Here is a 7,015-nt window from a genome sequence, read left to right as displayed (position 1 = left end):
GAGTTTGTTGTGTCTGTCATTCCAATCACCACATCACCAATCTGTGGATGAAGCATCGTAGTCCAGGAGGGCAAGCAACACTTGGAGCTGAAAACAAAGATGCTCTCATCACTAAAACATCATCAGTCTCTCACACTGCACAGAATCAGTCTAATAGACTCACTATATGATTATGTTTTTGAAAAAAAGAAAAAGAAACATGTATGCCAATTAAATTCTTATTAAGAAGTATCTTTCATTATTATTCAAAAAATATATATTGCACAATTCCATCTTCATTCTTCTTCCTCTGCATCTAGCACAGTATAGTGTCTGTCTCTCCTGTGAGACTTTGAGTTGATGTGTGTGACTGTCTCACTCTCAATCTGTCAGTCCTTTGACATTCACTTGTCCTCTTCAGCTGTTCACCTTCAACCACGTGAGCAGACAGATGTACAGGCAGCAGAGGAGAGTAAAGGCTGCGCTCTGTCTTATATATATATGACCGTATCGCTGACAGAAGGTGACGGATATCCTTTAATCTGTTGTCTATTTTGATATATATTTTTTGTTGTAACTACAGCCTTTTCGTCATCTTCTGTAATCTTCCCATTCAACATATATTGTGACAGAAAGGTTGTCCATCTGCTGTGGTTCAGTTACGATTAACAGCTTAAATCCTACGGTGAAATATAAGTAAATTCTCACTCCATCAGTCCGTACAGCAGTAACACACTGACACAGAGGCATAAATCCACCTTCAGTGTGCCGTCTTGTCAAGGGCGGCTTACACGACTTTCACTTCACCTGCTTTAAAGCTATGAAATCAATTATCTGAATACTGTTGTCTTTTATCTTGTACACCTTCCTGAGCCAAATGTATTCATTTTTTTTCTAAGTTGCAGCCAACGCTTGCTCTGTCATGTCAAGTTTTTATTTCCTGTTTGATTTTATTTACTTCTCTCAAACACAATAGTTATCTCTTCATAGAAAAGTGCTGAAAACTCCTATACATACAAACACACTAATCTCCCAGTGGAGAAAATTTCAAACTCTTAGCTTTTTCTCAGCGCCGCAGCAACTCTGGAGTCTGAAGAGGAGATCAGCTCCTGGAGTGTTATTTATCATCGCTGTCAAACTTTAACCCAACATACACCAGAACTGTCACACAAGCCATACTCTTCTAGGAATATTTGGGCCCACCAAGCTGGCCAACACACACACACACACACACACACACACGGTTTCCTCCCACCCATTCAACCTCTACTAATGGACTGATGGACTGCTTGCATGACGTTAATGGTCCTAGCATAACTACAACAGTGTTAAATTAAATGCATGCTCTAGTTGACAAAGCCAAAAAACTCATTTGAAATCAGCCAGTGGAATAGCAGTGAAGCACTTTACACCATATTTGACACATTCAAAATCAAGCATGAGCTCAGAAGTTATTAGTACAAACCTTCAAATATGATTTGAAGCAAAAAAGAAGATCATCTTTAAAACTAATAAAACAAACGTAAGGCGGCAGGCAAAGTAATACATCTTTACGTTGACATAATGCACTCATTTTGTTATATAACAGCATGAAGTTCCTTTTACTCTCCAGAAGTTTTCCAATTGTGTTCCCTTAAATCAAAGCAAGTCGTTAATGTGCATTTAAATTCCATTTAAATGCCTCTAACATAGATACATAATGGGTTGTTTGCTATTAGCGTGTGTCTTAAAAGTTCAATCCAAGAGCTAATGAGGACATAACAGAACATAGATCTTGTTCTAATTAATTGAGCTGAAAGATTTGTTTTTTAATTAATAAAACATTTATCGAGAACAAAAGTTAACTAGTAAGAGAAGGCCTGCTCAAGACGAATGGATCCATGCGTAAACATTGCCATTCACCATTGTTCATATTTTTTTTGTAGGAAATCAGAAACCGTGGAGTATTTGGCTTATTATCAATTAATTAATGTAATTTGGCCAAAACAGATATATTCTCCTATCTTTTTCCACTTTGTAGACACAGACACCTGCACACACACACACACACACACACACACACACACACACACACACACACACACACACGGACACTGTGTCACTGTGTGCAATAACGTGTGGGAGGGTGCTGGTCATTTATTAGTCTGGTGGAAAGCCCAGTGGCTGGTCTGATGCTGGCATTTATCTCTGCACAACATAACAAACTAAGCTAATCAGTCAGTGTAGACAGCAGCAGGAACACAGATGGAGAGGTGTGTCGACACTTCTGGTGCCATGGAAGCCACATTTATCTCCTTCTCCAACTATGACTGCAAAGAAATTAGATATTTAATCATCAGCGAAGGCCAAGCAGACACACTGTTTTGAATACGTCAACCAAATGACCACACCAACCAATATTATGTGAGGCTCATTTGTGAGTCTGGTATCAGTCTGATGTGATGCTGGCATTTAACATTGATGACACCACTCAATACACTAACAACAGGAATAGAGCGAACCACCACAGCACAACAAAGATTTAATCATCCAGATAACATGAAACTAATTATATTTTGGATATTTTCCCAAATGGCAAGCGTCTGCTTTTACTTAACATGTAAACATGCCGTCAACACTTAATCATCTTTAATGTCCGTACACCATCTCTTTTCTTTCTCTTATGTACACTCAATAATTGAAACGGTCATGCAGCAAGGGAAACTGGAAAGTAGTTTTATAGATCTGGATTCAGGCAGTTTTCTGGTGAAACCCCAAATGAAGAGTGTGTTTTCTTAAAAACAATAAAATAAAACTTGGCCCCAGGTGACTCTGTTTGGGTTACTTGTAAAAGAACATGAACCAATGAGCTTGAAAATTTAATTCTCAGCTAGAGATGATGGCTAGAATCTAAAAGAACAAACAAAGATGTATGATTTATTATTGTTTCTCATATTTCATAATCGTAATCGTTATGGAGGCATTTCACTCAAAAGCACAAATACGTGATTGTTTCCTCTAAAATCATAATGCTTCATCCTCCCGGCACCTTGACTGTTTGTATACCATTTCATGGTAATCCATCCAATAGTTAGAAACTTACAGCGTTCTTTCAGTTTGGACCAAAGTGGTGGGCCAACCAACAATCAGGCATTGCTTTACATCAAGTCAAGTGGCTAAAAGATCACAAAACAGATCATAAACATATTTCACAATCATACAGAATACACACTGATATCACTCTGAGCTAAAAAAAACAGGATTTATAGGTAATGCCATCAGATATTTTCAGCTGCCTCTGTCTTGTTTAGGGACTTTTAATTGCACTTTTAGCCTAAATTCTCCACCAGCACAGCTCATTGTGTCAACAGTACAACCAGAAAGGAAGCAGTTCTGATTGCAGGAGGATGTTGGCTAATTGTGCTGATTGTAACTGTAGTTATATACGACACCAAAAACAGTTCAAGTTATCTATTATCTTTGCAGGTTTTATCTATAAATTAAACATGAAATTGAAAATGACGCGTGAGATGAAGACAGTGAAGTGTGGGATTCATTACACTATCTGTGTATGGTCATTTTACACAAGCACAGACAATACTGTTCATCTATTTTTGTTGAACTCCGATAGCGACAGCTGCACACTTGTTATAGCATTGTGTTTTTGGTTTTGTTCATTCGTTTTGTGAAATGTTATTTTACTTTGTACTTCTGGGCCACCATCGTAAATGCCTCCTGAGTCCAACTGTATTAGAGTTGATCTGAAAATACCATTTCACCGGTGTAATATACCGTACTTAAGGGGAAACATTGTGTTGTGGATGACTGCGAAGGCAAAGTTGTTGTCTCTGAGGTCATTGCAAAACAGTCTGCACAAGCTGTTACTCTAAAATGCAGTGACAACCACTATTATTCCATATATTTGAAATTTCCCAGAGTACGCCTCTTCCTGTGCTCCTGAAGCTGCTGAAATCATCATTTTCAAAACAACATTAAAATACAACAGTGTGTGCTTTCTGTGTGTATCATTTGGCTGCATGTCATTAGGATTTTTGTCATGTATTGACTTTCATGCTTGATAATTTGCTTCAGTGCAGAATGTGGTTTTATGGTGTTGATGTAGTTAAATATCAAATAAGTCCTCAGCTTAGTTTCATGAAACAATACAAACTATTTGCTGTTGTTGTTGATTGTATTTATATCTGCAAGAGGTGGGTTGCATGGATTGCACAGCATAGAATTCCATTAAAATGTCATCACGGGGTTGTTATCACACATAACAAATAATAATAAACATAATAAATTGAATCCCATTTTCAGCATCACGTTACTGGGAGCAGTGACTGTGAAACAGAACAGTGATTACTAAGTCAGATGCATGGCAAAGATTAAGGACCACGCTACGTAACAACAGATAGTGAAGAAGAAGAAAGGCCAGTTCAAGCTTGATGAATGAACGAACAAAAACCTTCCCCTCCTTTTATAACTTCTGTCCAGATGCCCTCCAAAAATACAAATAACTAATGTACTAAAGACTAGAAAACTATAATAATTACCAGTGTATTTCTTCTTTTAGCAATTTGTCTTCTTTACAAAGTGACAAAGTGACATGCAACAAAGGTCGAACCAGATTCATCAACATCACCAGAAAGCTTCAGAAAAAAGATTAAAAGGGCCGCCAACAAAGGAGTCAGAGTCATTCATCAACGTCATATACATATATATACCATCTAAATATATACCATAGATATACCATCTAAGGTGTAAAGCAGCCATGAAATATGCTTCACACAAAGGTCATTGCCCTGAGAACATTTGGAAAATAGTTGGTGCAACACATGGTTCATATTTTCCTTTTCCAACTTGTTGGGGTTTACTTAAAAATCTGCAATATTTGAATTAATTCCAGGTGTCAATTACAACAAACAAATTAAATAAACCAAACTTGCCTCCCACCAACCTGACCCATTTTTAACACCTGAACATGCATCATATTTGAGAGGTCATGAAAAGTTAGCAAGTGTTAGAAACATACAAGACTTAAATCCATGCATTCTGTGCACGAAAGTAGTAATTACTCCATAACAGAAAGAAAACTTCAAAGTGTAAAGGTCACACGTGCAGTCTGAACACGATATCTGACTGTATCCGTCCTGGTGACGCGTGGAGGTGTGTGTCTGAATATTGCTGTGTGAGTGTGTGAGGTGTGTGTCTGAATAGTGCTGTGTGAGTGTGTGAGGTGTGTGTCTGAATATTGCTGTGTGAGTGTGTGAGGTGTGTGTCTGAATATTGCTGTGTGGGTGTGTTATTGTGCTGTATATGTGCATTGTTTTTCCCCTTGTGTGTGTCATATGTGTGTGTGTGTGTGTGTGTGTGTATGTGTGTGCTCACTTTTGTCATGTGATGACATTCTAATCAGCTCATTAATTATAAATAATTCCGACACCTGAATACAAGCTGAATACAAAAAGTTGAATCGTACCGTGGAGTTAGCGATGCGCCTGTGAAACTCTTCGATGAACTTAATGGAGTTCTTAATTACCTACATGACTGTGCGTATCAAATAGCTTGATCATTCATATGTAGAAACAGATCCAAAGGTCAATTTAGTCAGGCTTTGTTAAATGTATGATGCCAATGAGCCTATTCTCCAATTATCTCTCTGTCCTTTTCTCTCCTCTATGCATCTCTTGTTTCTTTCTTTCCTTCTCTTTGGCTTTGACCTTTTTAAAAAAGTGTTGTGGAGGCAGAGAAATGTTTAAGTCCGGTAACAAAGATGTAATGAAACAGTACCAACAACTGATAAAAGTGCATGAATGGATGAATGAGTCCGTGGAGTGACTGGGTGAGAATGTGTAAATACGCAGTTGACGCCAGAGTTTACCGACTGTTATCCTCACCATCCATAAGGCTGCAGCTCGTTGATTAATGCATGAGGAGGTTTAAAGCAGACTCGTGCTACTGCTACCATTATTTGACAAGATAAAAGTTTCAGCAGCAGTGACAGCTTTGCAGCAAATTCTGATTCAGAGATTTCAAATGTGTGACCTGAAAGTCAAACTCTACATCAGTACTGTGACTTCAAAAAGTACGCAAGTATGATTCAACTGTGTCAAACCATGATGCTGGTCTTTTCTCGTCACGTTTAATTATCTTAGTTGTACAGTCAGTATTTACATTGAAATACCAAAAACAGCAAATAGATTTCATCTGCAGCGTGTGCTGTGATTGGAGCCTTAGAAATAAAATAGATAATGAGCATCCTTAAAATGTACATTCAGTAATTTAAGACATCTGAGACAAAGGCAAACAACAATCGGATCATCTGTCTCTATGACATGCATGTTAGCACCATTGATGATAAGTCCCTCTCAATGTTGCCAGCTGAGTCACCTCATCAGAGCACAGTTACTCATCTGCTACAAACAAGACCAAAATGAATCAAATTGTTATGGGGCGTGTGAGTTGCTATCAATTCCACACCAATATAGGGAACTGTAATTGAACTACTGATCTGAACTAAAGAAGAAATCTTATACATCAGTCCTTCTTCGTATCCATAATGATTCCTTGTGTGCAGAGATTGAAAACTTGAAATGCTTAATTAACAAATGAATGACACCAAAATGTTTCTTTTTGTCTTTCTCATGTTAACAATAATACAACACACTGGTAGGAAACATGAAAGCAAATAAAATCATTGTGTGACTGCTCTGCATGTTTGAGAGGCAGCTGGACCTGCAGGGAGACAGAGAGGCAACACAAAACAATGCGCTGATGAATGTAGTTTACAAGTAACGTCCCAGTGTTTTGGTAGTGATGGTATTACAGAGACAGAGCAATCGGGTATACTTCATTTCATCAAGAGTTATTCTTACAGTAGACCTACTTTATTTCATTTTTGTTTTGTTTATATCTGGGTTCCCAAAAAGTTACTGATTCTATCTGAAAGATGATGCAACCCTGAAGTACTATCTTCTATTTTTAGTCTGACTTTCTTTCTGAGAACTCTTTTGCACTTGCTTATACAGTGTAAACACACAGGACACAGTGTCAG

Source organism: Melanostigma gelatinosum, assembly GCF_949748355.1.
Source record: "Melanostigma gelatinosum genome assembly, chromosome: 2".
In the NCBI taxonomy this organism is placed as follows: domain Eukaryota; kingdom Metazoa; phylum Chordata; class Actinopteri; order Perciformes; family Zoarcidae; genus Melanostigma; species Melanostigma gelatinosum.
Note: the sequence above shows the minus strand (reverse complement) of the source record.